The following is a 19344-nucleotide window of genomic DNA, read 5'->3' on the forward strand; positions in this document are numbered from 1 at the left end:
TATAATATTCGGTATAAGGCAGCAATAGCATATTTCCCTCCCTCTCCTCCTGAAGCTGTCCATGGTTGTGACTTGTTCTTATGACGTATTAAAAATTATGACATGAATAATTTTTATTTATCAATTAACTTCATACAAAGTGCAGTAAACAAAAGAAACACAATTATTAGGCAGGTTGTATTTTTGAGGATTAATTTTGTTATTGTATAATTACAGTGCTCTTGGTCAATCCAAAATGTTAACAAACCCTAAAACCTGAACATTGAAGTAGTAAAAGTGAAGTTTTGGCTTTCTTAAGAGAAGATCTATATGTACACCATTATTAGGCAACTATTAGTGTGCAGAATTATTATGCAACTAAATTTAAAACAAAGATTTTCCCATCTCACTTGTTTATTTTCACCTGTAAAGTGAGAATAATAAACAAACTCAAAATGTACAAATAAACATTTCTGAAATTTCAAAAAAAAAAAACCTCAGTGACCAATATAGCCACCCTTCTTTTCGATAACAGTCACAAGCCTTCCATTCATGGAGTCATTCAGTTTCTTGATCTGGTCAGAATCAACTTTTTTTGCAGCCACGACCACAGCCTCCCAGACACTGTTCAGAGAGGTGTCTTGTTTACCTTCACTGTAAATTTCCTGCTTAAGAAAGGCCCAAAGGTTCTCAATAGGGTTTAAGTCAGGTGAAAAAGGGGGCCATGTCATTAGTTTTTCATCTTTAAGGCCTTTACTGGCCAGCCACGCAGTGGAGTACTTTGATGCACGTGATGGAGCGTTGTCTTGCATAAAATCAAAATCTTCTTGAAAGATGCAGACTTTTTCCTGTACCACTGCTTGAAGAAAGTGTCTTCTAAAAATTGGCAGTAGGTCTGAGAGTTGATTTTGAGTCAATTTTCAACCCGAAAAGGTCCAACTAGCTAATCTTTAATAATACCTGCCGATACCAGTACCCCACCTCCACCTTGCTGGTGTCTGAGTCAAAGTGGAGCTCTGTGTCCGTCACTGATCCAACCACGGGCCCATCCATCTGGTCCTTCAAGAGTCACTTTCATCTCATCAGTCCACAAAACCCTTGAAAAATCTGTCCTCAGATATTTCTTGGCCCATTCTTGACGTTTCAACTTATGTGTCTTGTTCAGAGGTGGTCGGGTTTCAGCCTTTCTTACCTTGGCCATGTCTCTGAGAACTGAACATCTCATACTTCTTGACACTCCAGGTAGGTTGCAGTTGTGGAATATGGCAGCACTGGAGGATAATGGGTTCCTGGTAGCTTCATATTTGATTCTTCTCAAATCTTTGGCGGTTAATTTGCGTCTTTTCTTCTCTGAATGACTTTTTACAAGTTTTGACTTTTCAGAGTCAGTTAAATCTCCTTTTTAGCCCATTTTTCCTAAGGGGAAAAGAATCTGCATAATAATTCTGCACACCTTGATATAGGGTGTTGATCTCCTTAGGCCACACCCTCCCTCCTTTCACAAATACACATCACCTGATATGCATAAATCCAATAAGCATTCAAGTTTATACAGCTTGGAAATTATGGATAAAATGATGATCTGGTCAATATATTCACTTACCTAATAATTGTGCACACAGTGTAAATTAAATCAGTATTTGTTGTTTGCCCTTTGCCTTTACACCTGCACAAAGTTTTTCAAGGTAAATGGCAGGTAGGTTGTTCCAACATCTCGGAAAACTCGGCTGTCTCAGTGTCTTCTGTCTCTTCATGTGGTCCCAGACTGACTCCATGATGCTGAGATCAGGGCTCTGTGGAGGCCAGACCATCTGCTGCAGGACTCCTTGTTCTTCTTGCCGCTGAAGATAGTTCTTTGAGACTAAGAGGCTAAACATCTAAAGTGCATAACACCTATGCACAGTACTGTTCATCACTCTTTTATTTATCTATTGAGAATGAAATGTATGATCAACACGTAACAACAAATGTATAACAACACCAGCCTTATCCTTTAACATCAAAATACACAGTTGAAATGGACACTGTAAAAATGGACACATAATTACACATTATACCATTCCACACACAAAGTGAGTAGCGTATGTGTGTATGTGTGTGACATGTTGAGGCATTGGCCTTGCAGTAATACAAAGAAATCATTTTTATTGTTTTCCAGTCTCACTGGGTTGTTTTTCCACCTTTGAGTCTGATTTTTATCTGGAAAAAAATTAATTGCCCATTTCATGTGTTTTTCTACAGATCCCCTAAATTTAGCTCTGGTTTTATTCACAAATTGTAAACATTTTGTTCCAATATGACTCCAATCTGACAGGGTTCTTGTTGTTGGTGATTTTGATATCCATGTTTGTTGCCCCAACTCCTCCTCTTTTACACTGATTTTATTAAACTTGTAGACTCTTTTAATCTAACTCAGTATATCAGGCATCCCAACCATTGCAAAGGGCAGACACTGGACCTTGTGCTCTCCCATGGTTCTCTCCTGCATTGTTTAGTACCCATCAACATCAGGGCCTCAGTGTAGAGCAGCTGCTTTTTAATAACTCCTGCACATTATTTTAGATTCTATAGCTCCTTTCAGATACCAAAAGTCAAAGTCTTCCTCTCTGCCATTGTTAAATGGAGAAACAAGGAATTTAAAAAGACAATGCAGTAAAGCAGAATGGAAATGGAAGAATTATAAACATCCCTTGCTTCTCCTAAACATCTGATGTCCACTTATTTTGTAGCAGCTGATAGCCAAACAGGGCCATAACCCCAGAATTCTCTTTAAAACCTCAGCATTGTGATTGGTCCCACGATTAACCCGCCAAATGACTCTTACCCAGAGAGAATTTCTTCATTATTTGTATAACAAGATAGTGGAGATTTGGCAGCACATTAACACTGAATTCAGAGAGCTCGATGTTGACTCCTTCCCGCCCTCAGCAGCATCACTCTTTCTGTCAACCCTGCACCGCACTGTTGCACTTTTGAACTCATTGACTTGCTCTTCACACTGTATTCCCAATTGGTTTTTAAAAGCATAATTTCAGACAGTTGGTCCAGATATTTTAGCCGTTGTTAACTGCTCTCTGTCTACTTGTATTCATCTCTCCCGTTTAAACATGCCACTGTTTATCCCCCCTAGAAGAAGCCCTCTCTGAACCCCTCTGTTTTAAGTCATTCTAGACCAATCTGTCTTTTTATGTAAATCTCCACACAACTGATTTCTTTTATGATCAGATTTTAGAAAAATGTCAATCTGCTTTTGGCTCTCTGCACAGCACTGAGACTGCTCTTGTCAAGGTCACCAATGACTGATTGCTGGCAGCTGATGCAGGCCTGTACTCCATTTTAGTTTTCCTTGACCTCAGCTCAGCCTTTGACAGAGTGGACCACAAAGTCTTAATCAGCCCTCTGAAAAACTGCGTTGGCATCAGTGATGTGGCTCTGGATTGGTTCATATCGTAACTGTATAACAGGTCATTCTCTGTTGTGCTTTGCTCCCTTATTTTGTGCTACGCTGATGATATGCAATAATAGAAGTATCCAGATAAAGCCTGGTACCACTGATGTCATCTATTACGTCCTGCCTTGATGAAATCAAGAACTGGATTTCCAATCATTTCTTGCAGCTGAGTGACTCCAAATCAGAAATATTTAGAATGACACCTTCTGGCCCCAGCACTAGCAGCTTTAACAATCTCTCATCTAGTCTGGGTGTCTTATCTAATAATGTTAAAAAAGAGGCCCGTGACCCAGGTGTTGTCCCTCGACAATCAGGTTACTGTGTGAGTTGTGGAGTCCTGCTTCATCCAACTGAGGCATTTAATCAAGATCAGGTCCTTCCTTTAATCTGCAGGTCTAGAAAAGGTGTTCCATGCTTTTATCTCCTCCAGACTGGACTACTGCAACACACTTTATTCTGGTATCAGCATGCAGAACATCCAAAGACCGATACAGAACGCTGCCGCCAGGCTTTCAACAGGTTCTAAGAGAAGCGACCACGTCCCACCGACCCTTGCTGCCCTTCACTGGTTATCTGTGAGTTTTACAACTGATTTTAAGATTTTACTGCCTGTTTTTAAAGCCTTGAATGGTTAGGTTCCCGCCTATATCTGTGATCTGCTAGCCTCCTATGAGCCTGATCGCTGCCTGAGATCCTCTGGCAGGGCCCTACTAACGACCTTTGCTGTCTGGGACCCCCAGCTGTGGAACTCCCTGTGTGGAGATCTCTGCCAGGTAAACTCAGTGTCCTCCTTTAAATCTATTCTTAAAACTCACTTATCTAATGTTTTTGTCTTAACTCATGGTATTTGTTGTAATTACTGTTAAAACACTTTGTAATTGTGTTTTGAAAAATGCTATATAATCAAAGTTTAGTTTTTCAGAAATAAAAATTTGGGACCCTAAACATCCTTAAAGATCCACTTTAAAGAATTTTTGTAAGGATCCACAGGCTCTCCTGCAAAACCCCTGAGACTTCTTAAAAGATCTTTGTAATGTATTCAAAGATCAGTGAAACGTTTTCAGAGCATCACAGAACCTTTTCTAAGACAGCTTCTTTATTGTCAGTCGGTTCTTCTACAGATAGAAATACCGTGTCATATGCCAGCGCCAGATTATATATTAAAATGCTATCATCACACCTATTAATCAATACAATAGCACTAGTATAATATGTTTGCACTGACCCTCCTGCAACTCAGCGTAGTGATAAAATATTACCATGGAGCTGAATACTTGGTATACTCCTGTAGTTTGCTCTTTCCATTATCACTAAAAAACAGGCTGAACAAGTGCAGATACAACAAAAAGGCAGCTGTTACTGTAAGGGCAACATTTAGTGTTGTAAACAGGCATTCAGGGACAGCAGTGATTATCTGAGCAGATGATAGTACTAGGCAAGGACGTGTGATTAGGTTAGCACCTCTTTACTAAATATAATCAGTCTGTCTTTATTAACAGCCTATGTACCACAGTCCTTTAAACAGCTGTAATTAAAGCCTACTCTTGGTCCAGATGTTCTAGCCAACTATAGACCCATATCTAACCTTCCCTGTCTCTCTAAGATCCTAGAGAAAGTTGTCGCCAACCAGTTGTGTGACTTTTTACATGATAACAGTTTATTTGAGGATTTTCAGTCAGGATTTAGACTGCATCATAGCACAGAGACAGCACTGGTGAAAGAGACAAATGAGCTTCTTACTGAATCGGACAAAGGACTTGTCTCTGTACTTGTCTTGTTAGATCTTATTGCTGCATTTGATACCATTGACCATCATATCCTTTTACAGAGAGTGGGACATTTAATTGGCATTAATGGAACCGCTCTAAGCTGGTTTAAGTCCTATTTATCAGATCAATATCAGTTTGTGCATGTTAACGATAAATCCTCCACATTCTCAAAAGTTAGTCATGGAGTTCCACAAGGTTCTGTGCTTGGACCAGTTTTATTCACCTTATATATGCTTCCTTTAGGCAATATTATAGGAAACACTCCAGAAACATCCAGTGTTATGCAGACAATACCCGTTTGTACTTTCAGCGAAGCCTGATGAAACCAGTCAGTTGGTTAAGTTATTGTACTTGGCCCCCAACACCTCAGAAACACCGTATCTAATGATATAGTTAGTCTAGATGGCTTTGCCCTGGCCTCCAGCACCACCGTTAGGAGTCTCTGAGTTGTCTTTGATCAGGATATGTCCATTAACTCTCACCTAAAACAAACTTCAAGGACTGCCTTTTTTCAGATATATAACATTGTAAAAATCAGGCAAATCTTGTCTCAAAAAGACGCAGAAAAATATACTTTTAGGCTGGATTACTTCTAGGCTGGATTATTGTAATTGCTGCAGAGTCTGGGTCTGTAACTGTAAAACACCTACAGCCCCCATTGTCCTGCTCAACACCCACTGCTTTGTAATTATTATTATTATTGTTATTATTATATTTAGTCTGATTATTATTATTGTTAGTCTTATTATTAGACATATTATTCAAATTATTAGTTTTATTATTAGTCTCAATATTATACATTTTAATGTGGAACACCCCCCCCCCCCCGCTTGCTCATGAGGCAATGCGGGGTCTCTGCAGTTATTACTATAAAGAGTACAGTTAAAGAGTGCAGTACAGTACAAGAGTACAGAGATAACTTCTGTTATGATTTCGTGCGATTTAAATAAAAATAAAATGAATTGGACTGAATTGAATTGAATTAACACTCTTGTATAGTGGGGTGTATAGTGCTCTATGTCAAAACTAATACAGGGCACTCAGCCTGTGGATACAAGCTGAGCTGATGCTGATTTGAAAGTGAAATGATCAGCCTGAGAAATAAGGTCATCTGCAGTATACAAAATTAAACAGAAGTTATAGGAAAAGAGCGGACTTCATAGAGGTCACAATAAGGATAGCTTATCATGATATTTGGTGATTTTACTAGTCCTGCTTCTTAATAGATCTGTTTCCAAATTCAGATGTGGACATTCACTGTACATACTGTAATGCTTATTGAGATTGCACTGTGGGGTTGGGGGGTTGGGGGGGGGGGGTCTTTGTGACTGTGTGTGTGTGTGTGTGTGTGTGTGTGTGTGTGTGCGTGTGTGTGTGTGTGTTGTGGAGATGAGGATAACGAAGTGTTTGAGACTGGATGAACCTGTTTCTGTGCGCCTTGGCTGTTCATTATGGTTAAATTTGTCCTTACTAGGACTGCTATTTGAAAAGTGTGATTTTGCTTGCTACAAGACATGACACAACTCTACCTACACTGTATGCAGTTCATAAGAAAATTAGTCAGTATTCTATATAGTGTGTGTCAACAAGGTCTGTCTTGGAGTAGTGCCTTACAGTGACTTCAGTATGTATTCAGACCTCTTCCGTTTTTGCACTCTTTATTGTGTAGTAGATTTAATTTTAAATGGATAAAATGCCATTTTCCCCATAAATCTACACTCAGCAATCCATTATTACAAAAGGTCTGGGTCGGTGAGGGCAGTCACTGTGAGGTGTGAGTTGTTTTGCTTTAGTGAACACTTGCTATCACAGTTTGGATGTGATGTTAGGTTTTATCATTATGTTCATGGACTCTAACGTTAGCTAGTTTATTTGTTATTCCAAATTCCACTTGTATAATGTTGATGTTAGGACTCTAGGACTACTTGTTTAACATTACTATCGTTACCATTTTGCCAACAATTACAACATAACTTCAGTTCCTCAGCCAAAGTGGCAACTTAACATTAACATTAGCCCGTGATGGTTCCATTTGCTATATAAATACTGTCAAAACCACGATATAATTAAACAATTTGCTTTTGGATTTTTCTTTAAACATCAGTCTAATTCATGAGACAATGGTGTAGACATTTAGCTAAAATGGACCTACATTACTCAGTAGTGGCAAAAGTATTCAGATCCTTTACTTAAATTAAAAGTACCAATACAGTAATGTAAAAATACTCCATTAACAGTATAATTCCTTCATGAAAAACCCTACATAGGTAAAAGAACACGAGTATTAGCAGCAAAATGCATTCTTCACCATATATTAGCCAAGTGATGAGCAGTGCCTGGTGTTCGCTAGACATAGTGTTAGGAGTTCTGCTTAAAGGGTTACATTTTTGTCTCATCATACCAGAGAATCTTTTTCCTCATGCTCCTAGAGTACTTTAAATGTCGTTTTGCAAACTCTAAGTTGTCTGTCATATGCCTCTTATTCAAAATGGCATGTTTAGCCACTCTACCAGAAAGGACTGATTGATGGAGTGCTGCTGATGGTCAACTCCAGGAAGAGTCCTGCAGGTTCCAAACTTCTTCCATGTCACAATCATTGAGTCCACTGTGCTTCTGGGAACATTCATAGCTTTAGAGCTGGTTTTATACCTTTTCTATACACTTTGCCTTGCCACAGTTTTATCGTGTTGTTCTACAGAGACTTCCTTGGACTTTATGTCTAGCTAGGCAGTGTGAATTGTGGGACCTTATATACACAGGCGTGTGCCTTTCTAAACTATGTCCAATGAATTCAATTTGCCACAGGTGGACTTGCCACAGGTGGAAGCACCTGAACACAATTTGGAGCCACAGCAAAACCAAAATAATGTGCCAAAACAGGCTAAAAAGCTCTGCAGAGCTGAGGGAAACTGCAGAGTTGAGGATAATTCTCTGTGAGTTCATAACTATGAGAAACTTATTTCACATTACATGTAATTACAGCCATTGTTAAGATATAAAATATTGCTTAGTGCAGCTTTAAGTGAATTTTTATGGGGGAAATAAGGGCTCTGTAAGCTTTAAACAAGAAAAAGTTGTAACATTTCCCAGAAATGCACATTTACGGTATGCCTGGACTTAGACCCAGACATGGTTAAATATAGCCTCCCCTGCCATGTGTCATCTTGCTCCTGATTGGCTGAGTGCTCCTCAGGCAGTGACTCTGTCCTATGAGCCTGTGTCTATTAGCCTCAACCAGAGGTAGGACAATCCTTGTCTCTGGCTTCTGATGGAAATGTCTCCTGAAAATGACACCTGTAGAAAAACCGCATCAATGCTTACACACTGTTAGGAGTCACAGCTGAGGGGCAAACAGCACCTCTGCTCTGCTTGACCACTCATATAGAAATAAATATAGGTATGAATATGGATATACACAATTCAGTACACAACATTAAAACCCGTAACTGGTTTTAATGTGGCTGATTTGTATAGATATAGATGTGCAATCTTCTATGTCTAATTCTTCTATATCTAAACCAGTATTTCTTGGGACAGAGTGCATCAAGTAGAATATTTTAAACACAGGTCATTGAGGACTTGCCTACCCCATGAGCAATTTTAAACCCTGAGAGAAAGAATTAGAGTTACGGGTCATTTCCTGTTTATGTCTTCACTGCCAATTCTGTCACAGCCAAATGTTCTGCAGTAAATGACATGATGTTCCTGACAAAAGTGCAGGAATGTTAAACCATTCACTCAGTACTAGAAAAATCTTATAAGTTCATAAGTTTATTCAGAATTTTGACTCACAATTAGGTCAAGTAGGTTACTGTAAATAATGCATGTGCTCATCTTTACAGTTAAAGTATCCCGTAAGTCTTGTACACACATATGCAACATGTGGGTTCAAATGCTCATAAACGCTCAAAGCTCCATAAAATAGCATTTGAGGCACTGGCACAAGGCTAAATTAATTCCACAATCTTTATTTTTAGCCATGTTAGCAGGGGCCTAGGGATAGCAGTATCATAGCTGGTCGGTCCGTTGGCACTTCTGTCCAGTCTGAAATCCTATATTAGTCTCAACAAATATTGGATGGATGAAATGTGGACATTCATGTTCCCCCCAGGATGAATTAATAAGAATTAATAATTTTATTGATTACCATCATGTCAAAATTTCAATTTGTCCAGTACTTTTATTCATGACTAACTGAAACAAAGGACATTCTTCAGCCTGTTATATTTTGTGTTTAGTGCTAATAACTTTCAGAAGAGTTATCGTGTGGATGTTGATGTGAATATGATGTGATATGAATGCAACATTAATAGCATGTTAACATTGTCATTTGGTGCATGTTAATTTGCTGAAAAGCATTTAGCTCAAAGCCTATGCACTGCCTCACAGAGCTGCAAGCATGACTGTAGACCACTTTTACTGATTGGAAAATGTCTCCACATCTTCAAAATGACAGGCCCAAGTTTGACTGAACCATAACCAAACCATAGCTTCTATTTTACTTACAACATCTGTTGTTCCAAAATGGATTGTGATCTGGTTTCTCTCTTAACCTGGCCTTAGTTCTTACCATCATAATTTTGTTTTTATCTGAACATTTTACCAGATCTAACACATTTTAACCTTGTCTAATAGATTCACAAATTTTAGCCACAATAAGTAATTGTGATCAGATCATATATTACCTTGAAACTCTGCTTCATTCTGCAGTTATTGCACTTGAGTGACAAGGTGTAATTGCCAAGGCAGAAGGGGAAAGGGAAGTATAATTGTAATTAATTGAAATCAATTATTAATTAAATTAATTACAATAATGTTAAAAGTCAATAACGACACCTAGTTTTGAGTGAGTCTAGGATCACTATGAAATTTAGGCACTAGGTTCTTTCTATGAGGGGGATAGCAGTACTGGGTAACCAAAGATCACAAAAGCTTGAACGATTAAAAAATGATTTATTACAATGATTTAAAATGAGGCCACAACAACTCAATAAATAATAAAACCCAAATCAAAAATACAAAAATTAAAAATGAATAAACTGACTAAACTGTCAGTAAAAAAAAAAAAAAAACTGTCTAAAAGACAAACTAAAGCGGATTAAAAGTTCTGTAGGCTCCAATTTAAAGTCCCAGAAGCAGGGTCTGTTTGCAAGATCCACTAAAAAGGGAGAGGGGTAAACGGGGTACTTTACTGTCCATAATCCAGTCATTTCTTGTCCACCAGCAGGGTCTCCTCCGCTATTTGCTGTGGTTGCCCCACCCGGGGCCGCAAGTCTAACCACCCTTTTTAGATGCCCTGGACACAAATGTATAGGTACCAGGTACAGTTTCTCCACATCCCTGCCTGTTCCTGTCTTGAACCCACATTCTCTCTCCTGGCAACAGGGGTACAGCTCTAGCTCTCTTATTATAGTGCTTTTTATGTGTTGAGAGGCTTCATTACCCATCTTTTATTTAGCTATGGTGTAAAGCAAACTCGCGATGGTGATCTTGAGCCAACCCAAAGACATTGTGGCGAGACTGCTGCAAACCCACCTTCAGCCCTATATCTACCAAGAGCTGCAACTGTCACCCAAACATCATGAAGGAAGGAAGAAAGATAACCTGTTACACTACACTGCGTTGTTGTAATTTCTCTGGACAACAGCTTTGCTTAGCTGTCTCTATGGAGTGACGCATGTTTAGCAAAGTCTGATTAAAGTGCATTACACTACCATTCCCTGCTGAGCGGTAAGGAGTTGTGCAACTTTTAGTCTTGCATTAGCTGTTGCATTAGTGGATATTAAAAATTTGCACCATGATCAGAATGGAAACGTGCTAGACAGCCAAAAGACTGTATTATGTGGGTCGACAGGGTCTTAAGTGTGGAGATTACCCATGAAAGCCAGTAAACAAATCGGTTGTAAACAGGATATTTTGGTATGTATATGTGGGGTAGCCTAAGAAAAAGTAGTCATGGTCCGCATCCAGCAGCATCCTCCAGACATTTTGCAGCAAACTCTTCATTTGGTTTGTGATGAACGTAGACCTTCAGGGCCCCTAGCGAGTGGACCTTCACGCAGCCCCAGCAGCAGCTGGTCTCACAGGGCAGCATCACAGGGGCCATCGTGCGTGTTGTGCCACAACAGCCTGCAAGACAGCTCCCTCAACCTGAAAATAAATCTTCATGTGCATCGCACATAAAAAGAAAGAATAATAACTTCACAATCAAAAAATATAAGATTTATGGCAGTATTAGTCATAAAACCAACATTTTTCACCAAATTTGCATATTCATCAGGGGGCAGTACTGTTGGGACAGTCTTATGTTGGTTACTGTTAAGCCACAAGAATGGTATACCAGTTTTAAGTGGCTTCTGCCGTTCAGATATGGCAATATATGTCACAGGAAAATGAGTGGGATACCATTAAGATATCGTCATCAGTAGGTAATCTGCACATGCCATTGAAATTGGTATATCACTGGCCACTTTTCAATCTTGGCACTGTTGCAGGTTCTTTTTATCGGGGGGAGAGTAGCACTTGGTAGCCAAAGATCACAAAAGCTTGAACGTTTTAAAGAATGATTAATTACAAGGATTTAAATTGAGGCCACAACAACTCAATAAATAGTAGAACTCAAATTAAAAATACAAAAAAACACCAAATGGATAAAACGACTCAAATGTGAGTAAAAAATAAAATCGTCTAAAAGGAAAATTACAAATGATTAAAAGTTCTGTGGGCTAAACAATCAAAAGTCCCAGAAGCAGAGTCTCTTTGTAAGATCCTCTTAACAGGGAGAGGGGTAAACGGGGTACTTACTGTAAGTGTCCATAATCCAATCTTTTCTTGTACACTGCAGTTGCCTGAAGACAAGTGTGTACTGCCAGTGGCAAGTTTTAAAGATCAAGTTCTGAAGACCTGCATGTCTTCAGACTGAGAGACGAAGCCAGAGTACCAGGAGGAAACCCACACAGGCATGGGGAGAACATGCAAAATCCACACAGAATGGCCCTGCCGAAATACCTCCAGAAAGTGACAGGAAGAGAGAAGAGAGATACGAGAAAGCACATAACTACGGCAGAGAGAAGAAGTCATGTTAGTAACAAACATTGATGGGATATAAATGAGTACAGATGGAGAGGAAGAGGAGGAGAGAGGAGCTCGGTGCATCATGGGAAGTCCCCCAGCAGTCTAGGCCTATAGCAGCATAACTAGGGGATGGTTCAAGACAAGTCTTAGCCAGTCCTGACTATAAGCTTTATCAAAGAGGAAGGTTTTAAACCTCCTCTTAAACATGGAGAGGGTGTCTGCCTCCCAGACCAAAACTGGAAGAGGGTTCCACTGTAGAGGAGCCTGATAACTGAACGCTCTTCCTCCCATTCTACTTTTGGAGACTCTAGGAAACAGGGAGCTCATTGTTCTACTGGGGTAGTAGGGTACTATGAGCTCTTTGAGATTTGATGGTGCCATTAAGGGCTTTGTAGGTGAGGAGGAAGATTTTGAATTCTATTCTGGATTTTGCAGGGAGCCAATGCAGTGATGTTAACACAGGAAAAATGTGATCTCTTTTCTTAGTTGCTGTTAGTTTCTGAGGTGTTGGGGTCAAGCAGAATAATTTCAGTTTTGACTAAGTTTAAATCGCAGAAAATTGCTGGTCATTCAGGTCTGTCCTTAAGCCTTGCTTGAAGTTTAGCTAACTGATTGGTTTCATCCAAGTGATTGGTTTCTTCAGTCTTCAATGACAAGTACAATTGGGTATCGTCTGCATAACAATGGAAATGTATGGAGTGTTTCTAATAATATTGCCTAAAGGAAGCATATATAGTTTGGTAAATAAGTATTTGGACATTGACACAATTTTCGTAATATTTCCTATGTACACCACCACGATGGATTTGAAACGAAGCAATTAAGATATCACTGAAGTGTAGACTTTCAGCTTTATTTCAAGCGGTTTAACAAAAATATTGCATTAACCGTATAGGAGTTCCAGCCATTTTTATACATAGTCCCTCATTTTCAGAGGCTCCAAAGTAATTGGACAGCTGACAACTGATCAGTTTGTGGCCTGTTCCCTCATCATTTCATGACAAATTAAGCAGATAAAAGGTCTGGAGTTGATTCCAAATGTTGAATTTGCATTTGGTAGCTGTTCATGGGAACTCTCAATAGGCTGTCCAAAGTTGTGTCAATGCAAATGAACAAGGTCATCACTAAGCTGAAAGAACAAAACAAACCAATCAGACAGATAACAGAATCTTTAGGAGTGGCCAAACTACAGTTTGTTCCATTCTTAAAAAGAAGGAATGCACTTGCGAGCTCTGCAACACCAAAAGGCCTGGAGGACCAGGTAAGACAACTAAATTGGACGATCGTAGAATTCTTTCTTTGGTGAAGAAAAACCTCTTCACAACATCTGGCCAGGTCAAGAACACTCTAGAGGAGGGAGGTGTAATATTGTCAAAGTCTACAATCAAGAGACACCTTCATGAATGTAAATACAGAGGATTTACCACAAGGTGCAAAACACTGGTAACACTCAAGAACAGAAAGGCCAGATTATATTTTTGCGAGAAAACATCTAAAAAAAACCTGCCCAGTTATGGAACAACATTCTTTGGACAGATGAAACCAAGATCAACTTGAACCAGAATGATGGGAAGAGAAGAGTATGGAGAAGGAAAGGAACGAAGATGATCTAAAGCCACCATGTCATCTGTCAAACATGGTGGAGGCAGTGTTATGGCATGGGCATGTATGGCGGCCAATGAAACTGGGTCACTGGTGATTATTGAGGATGCAACTGCTGGTGGAAGTAGCAGGATGAATTCTGAAATGTATAGTTCTAAACTATCTGCTCAGATTCATCCAAATGCTGCAAAACTGATAGGACGGTGCTTCATGGTACAGATACATAATGACCCAAAACATACTGCGAAAGCAACCCTAGAGCTCTTCAAGGCAGAGAAATGGAATATTCTTCAATGGCCAAGTCAGTCACCTTTCTCAACCCAACAGAGCATGTTTTTCACTCACTGAAGACAAAACCGAGGGCAGAAAGACCCACAAACAAGTAGCAACTGAAGGCAGCTTCAGTAAAGGCCTGACAAAGCATCTCAAGAGAGGAAACTAATTTGGTGCTGTCCATGAGATCCAGACTTCAGGCAGTCATTGACTGCAAAGGATTTAAAAAAAAAATAATCTTTATATGTAGAATCATATTGACACTTCACTTCAATCACATCTTGATGGCTTTGTTTAAAATCCACCGTGGTGACGTACAATTGTCACTGTCCAAATACTTATGTATGTCACTGTATAAGGTGAATAGAACTGGTCCAAGCAGAGAGTCTTGTGGAAATCCTTGTCTAACTTTTGCATACATGGAGGGTTCATTGTTAGTACAAACTGAAAACAGTCTGATAAATAGGACTTAAACCAATTACCGAAGTTCCTTTAATGCCAATTAAATGTTCCAGTCTCTGTAGTATGATGTATTGGTCAATGTTATCAAATGCAGCACTAAGATCTAACAAGACAAGTACAGAGACAAGTCCTTTGTCCGATGCAAATAAAAGATCATTTGTAACTTTCACCAGTGCTGTCTCTGTGCTATGATGCAGTCCGAATCCCAACTGAAAATCCTCAAATAAACTATTATCATGTAAAAAGTCACGCAACTGGTTGGCAACAGCTCTCTCAAGGACCTTAGAGAGAAAGGGAAAGGTTAGATATGGGTCTACAGTTGGCTAAAACATCTGGATCAAGAGTAGAATTTTTCAGAATAGGTTTAATTACAGCTGTTTTAAAGGACTGTGGTACATAGCCTGTCAATAAAGACATGTTGATTATATCTAGTGAAGAGGTGCTAACTAAGGGTAAAACTTCCTTAAGCTGCCTAGTTGGGATGGGCTCTAAGAGACAAGATGGTTTAGGTGAAGGCATTATTGAAGTTAGTTGGTGAAGGTCAATGGGAGAGAAACTGTCTAAGTATATATCAGGTTTTCCAGCTGTTTCTAAGGTTCCTGTGTTTGAAGATCAATCGGTGCTGGTTGGGGGCAGGAGGTGATGAATTTTGTCTCTAATAGTCATGAAAGAAGCTCCTGAAATTGTCACTACTAAGAGCTATAGGAATACATGGATCAATAGAGCTATGACTCTGTCAACCTGGCTACAGTGCTGAAAAGAAACCTGGGGTTGTTCTTATTTTCCTCTATTAAAGATGAGTAATAGGCTGCTCTGGCATTACAGAGGGTCTTCCTATATGTTTTAAGATTATCATGCCAGGCTAAATGGGATTCTTCCAGTTTAGTCGAAAGCCATATCCACATTGGTTGCTTTAATATATGGGTTTGGGAGTTAAATTATGGAGCTAACCTTTGTTTTATTATCTTCTTTTTCAGAGGGGCAATAGAGTTGAGTGTCATTCTCAATGAGCCTGCAGCTCTATCAACAAGATGATCAATTTGGGAGGAACAAAAGTTAGTATAGGAGTCCTCTGTTATACTTTAAAATAGCAGTGAATTAAGTGCTGATGGAATCAGTTCCTTAGATTTAGCTACAGTACTAGTAGAGATTCATCTAGTGAAGACATTTCTGCCTAATAGTGTGTAGTCCAGTAACAGGTATTCAAAAAGTTATTAAATTTTGGTCTGATAAAATAGGATTCTGTGGAAAGACTATTAAATGTTCAATTTCGATGCCATAAGTCAGAACAAGGTCGAGGGTGTGGTTCAAACAGTGAGTGGGTTTATTTACACCCTGAGCAAAGCTGAGTGAGTCTAATAATGAGATAAACGCAGTGGTAAGGCTCATTATCAGCATCCACATGAATATTAAAATCACCCACTATATTTACTTTATCTGTGCCAAGAACTAAACTTAATACAAACTCTGAGAATTCAGATAAAAATTCAGAGTATGGGCCAGGAGCACGGTACACTATACTAGAACAGGCTTTAAGGCTTTCCATGATGGATGTGTAAGACTAAGAACCAGGCTTTTGAATGAATTATAATTGAGTTTAGGTTTAGTGTTGATTATTAGGCTTGATTTAAAAATGGCTACAACTCCACCTCCTCGGCCGGTGCCTGGAGGAATGTGAGTATTAATATGACTGGGGGAGTGGATTCATTTAGGCAAGCATATTCCTCATGACACAGCCAGGTTTCAGTGAGACTAAATATAAAAATATAATGTTCTGATGTTAGATTATTTACTAGTACAGCTTTGGATGGGAGCGATCTAATGTTTAAGAGTTCATATTTAATTCTCCTATTTTGTTGTACTTCTGCAGTGGTGGTCTTGATTTTTATTAGGTTTCTGTGTACAACTCCTCTCCTGTTTATTTCTGAGTTAATTAATTTAGGTGGTCGGGGGGCAGACACAGTCTCTATGGGGGTTTGGGTGGGTGACTGCTGTACTGGAAGCACAGAGAAGCGTGTAAGACTGCAACTCTGCCTCCTGGTCTCAACTCTGGGTTGTCATGGTTTTGGTCTACTAATAAACTCTGTCAGATTTCTAGATATGAGAGCTGCTCCATCCAAAGTGGGATGTATGCTATCTCTCCTGATCAGACCAGGTCTTCCCCAGAAAGTCCGCCACTTATCTCCAAAGCCCTCGTCACTTGCTGGACTCCACCTCGACAGCCAGCAGTTGAATGATGACATAGTGCTATACATGTCATTGCTGGTCAGATTAGGCAGGTGCCCAGAGAAAACTACTGACATTAAATGGGACAATATTGTTTATTTTGATTGCAAGAAACATGAGAATCCAAATTAGAACTTAAGGTCCAGAACTTCCTGGCTCCTGCTAAATGCTTTGCATCTTTCAGCTATCATTCTCCAGTGTTATTGTACAGCAGGCAGTCATCCCTCCTTAGCCTTCTCTCACCCATAATGAGACTGAATTCTCTGTACATGGCTTCCTCTCATCTGTGGCATTCTCTAAATTCCCCACAAGCAATTACAAAGCTGACATACTTACAGATAAAAGCCACACACAACGACTGAGGTCAAGACCAACACATGTATGAGATTACATACGAGACAACCCACATAAAAATCCACATCACATAGACAACAGCAGTTCAATAACACACAGAACCATTTTTAGCACAGTCACTTGATGAGATATGTAGTGTGCTCATTGTAGATAGTAATTATAAGAAATAGATTCTTCTGGTGGAAATATTGCTGTGTGATTTGATTATTTGTTGAGGACAGCTGGGAGCAGGGAAATGTGACAGATGGCTTTTAAACATTACTCCAGATAATATCAGCTGGTAGTTTGCTGACTTTAGCTCACCAAAGATTAGGATGAACTTTAAGGTTGGTACATTCACTTCACAGAGATCATGTTTTTGCCAGGAGGAGGAGGATCACTTTGCTCTCTGAAATGGTTACATAACATTTGCCTCCGCTTTGTATTGTGTGGGCTGGGGCACACTGACTCTGCTGTTTAAAAGATAGCATCCGAGAGGAACAAAATAAACTCCTAACTGTTGCATTGGATTGATGTGGGTCAGGATGCACTTTTCTCAGAAAATCTCCCTCTCTCTCATCTGTATTTACTTATAGAAATCCCACTGTGTTTATTAGCTTGTGTGGGCTTCAGCACGTGACCACTTGAAATAAGTTATCTTGTAAATAATACAATATACATTATCTGATTTAGGAAATGTAACTGGACTTCATGGCAATTAATATCTAACATTTTTTCTCAGCTTTTCATTGAAGAAATACTTCTTTTCAGTGGCATGGCATGACTTTTCAACTAGGTGGAGCTACGGCCTTAGGTAGGTAGTTCTGTGTGTTGTAGTACCAGAGCGCCAGCTGCCAGTGGCTAGTGGTTTCTAAAAGTTTTTAAAAGTATCTTTTGGTAGCCACTTAGCAACTGCTTTCACTTTACAATTATCACCACAGCACTTTTAGTTCATCCAGAAACCCAAGGTTTCCATTGATACCGCTGGCTAACAAAACTCCAGATGTTGCACTTCCCTCGATCACGTCCAGAAGGCTGTTTAGCCAGAAAAGAATATGAATGTTGAAAAAAAAAAAACAAGAAAACGTCCACACTACGACAACCAGGACAATATTTGGTCAGCTCAGCCAAACTCATTTTTACCGACATGATCCATCCTAAACCCGCCCAATAGGGCAGAAAGCTGCCCAATCAGGCAAAATTTCTTGGGTTTACTTATTTTCAGTGTGCGGTGTCAGCCAATCTGGGGCCACCAGGAAAATCTGAATATATTAAACACACATAAATCATAAATGAGTACTACTCCTATATGATTTATGTGAGAGTAAAAACTGAAATTTATATATACACACACAATACAACAATAACATTTTCATTTCAATTTTCATTAAAATAAATATTTCAAAATTGGAATTACAGGAAGGGTGGCGCCCTAGCACCCTTAATGGACGGCACGCCCCTGGTGACTTGGGAAGTACACTATTTGCTTTCCAGAGGTGAGATAAGAAAATCAATAGCAATCTCATGTCTGTGTGTTAAGTACTGAGCTAGACTTATTACCTGGTTAGCTTAGTTTGGCATAGAGACTGAAAGCAGAACCATAAACTGTAGTTTCTGTGTACATAGAGATTAAGCAAACAAGATACAACATGTTAATCAGTGAGCTTTAGAGGTGCTGGTAGTGTAATTGTGATGTTTGCACAGAGCCAAGGTAGCTGTTTCCGCCTGCATCCAGTTTTAATGCTAAGCTAGGCTAACCACATCCTGAATCCAGTGCTGTCATTAACACACAGACATGAGATTGATTTTAATCCTCTCATCTCAAAAAAGCAAGAAAGAAAATTTCCAAAAATGCTTACTTATTCTTTAAACTTAAGTAGCCTTACTCAGACAACTTTTGTTGCTATTATTCTACATTTAGCATTTTGTAGAAATCTTCAGCAGTGGAAGAAATACTCAGATCTTTTACTTTAGTAAAAATAGCAATTCCACAATGTAGAAATTATCCAGTAAATAGGAGTAATAAAGGGCATAAAATGATATTAATCAAGTAAAGTACAATCCTACGTTTGAAACCCGCTGATACCAGTATTAGGAGTTTTGAGTCAGAAACAGAGGCACTGAAAGTGGACAAAAAATAGTAAAAGAAAGAAAATAATAATAAAATAATAATGA

The sequence above is a fragment of the Xiphias gladius genome, chromosome 10 (genome assembly GCF_016859285.1).
Source record: "Xiphias gladius isolate SHS-SW01 ecotype Sanya breed wild chromosome 10, ASM1685928v1, whole genome shotgun sequence".
NCBI lineage: Eukaryota > Metazoa > Chordata > Actinopteri > Istiophoriformes > Xiphiidae > Xiphias > Xiphias gladius.